Here is a 1468-nt window from a genome sequence, read left to right as displayed (position 1 = left end):
AGGAAGGCTCCCCACACAGGCGGCCGCCCGCACGGAGCTCTTGGTGTCTCAGGGCCAAGGCCGGTTCCGCTCGTGAGCTTTCGCAGCAGGAACGAGAACTGAGAAACTGACTGAAGTCTGAAAGGATCGGGTAGAGTCCTGGCACCCATCCCTACCCCGATCGGGTCACTGCGCATCCCCTCTCCAGTGCCGCGGGGGATCATTGATTCTCCGGAGAAATGGAACCGGGGAGACCCTGAGCTGGAAAACACAGCACAGCACAAAAATGAGGCAACAGCAAGAAGACTGGAGGACCCTCCTCTGGACAAATGGAATGGCCTTGCAGGAAAGACCTATAATTACTCCCATCTGGAGACTCCTCCAGAGTACACTGTCGCTTGCTACCTTATCGCCTTCCAGTGAAGTTGAACAAGAATATCCTTTAAAAATACATTTTATGCCCTGGCTGGTGTAGTTCAGTGGTTAGGGTGTCAGCCCACGCACCAAAGGGTCTCAGGTTTGATTCCCAGTCAAGTGCTCCTACCTCAGTTGCAGGTTCAATCCCCGATGTGTCTCTCTCACATCGATGTTTCTCTCTCTCCCTGGCCCTCACCCCCTTCCACTCTCTAAAAAGTCAATGGGAAAAATATCCGTGGGTGAGGATTAACAACAACAACCAAAAACAAACAAACAAAAAAAAACAAGCACATTTCTTGCATGTGTCTCCCTACCTGAAAAATGCATGTCAGGAAATTCAAAGCCACACTTTTTGTTCCAAACACATTCCAGAATTCTGAGTTCCCACAACACAAAGGGGCATGTGTGATGATCCATTTGAAGTAAGTCAAAATATTTTTTAAAATAATAATCACTGCCCTAGCCGGTTTGGCTCAGTGGATAGAGCATTGGCCTGGGGACTGAAGGGTCCCAGGTTCAATTCCAGCCAAGGGCACATGCCCGGGTTGCAGGCTTGATGCACAGTAGGGGCCCTGTGGGAGGCAGCCAATCGATGATTCTCATCATGGATGTTTCTATCTCTCCCTCCCTCTCCCTTCCTTTCTGAAATCAATAAAGAAATATATTTTAAAAATAAATAAAAACAATAATCACCTAAATAACTTCCCTAACTGCTCTGTCAGTGTTATTGCTGCTATTTTGAGAAAATCAAATGATTAGTTGAGCGAAATGGAATTAGAACTCCACATTCCTTCTGCAGGTCTCAAGGTTGAGTTTCCTCACTTAGAGAAAAGCATTCACTCAGGAGCTGCAATATTGATAATTCCTGCACCATTTCCCAAGCCCGCTCCCCTTGGAGGTTAATAATAATGGTAAGCAACATGACTGAGTATTTACTCTTGTTGGTTGCCATTCTAAGCGTTTTACTTCTGAGTATTTACATGTCTGAAACAGATACTATCAGTGGACCCATTTAACAGACAAAACAACTGAGGCATGGAGAGGGTAATTAACCTGCCCAATATCATTCAGC

This window comes from Myotis davidii, unplaced genomic scaffold, assembly GCF_000327345.1.
Source record: "Myotis davidii unplaced genomic scaffold, ASM32734v1 scaffold591, whole genome shotgun sequence".
Lineage (NCBI taxonomy): Eukaryota > Metazoa > Chordata > Mammalia > Chiroptera > Vespertilionidae > Myotis > Myotis davidii.
Note: the sequence above shows the minus strand (reverse complement) of the source record.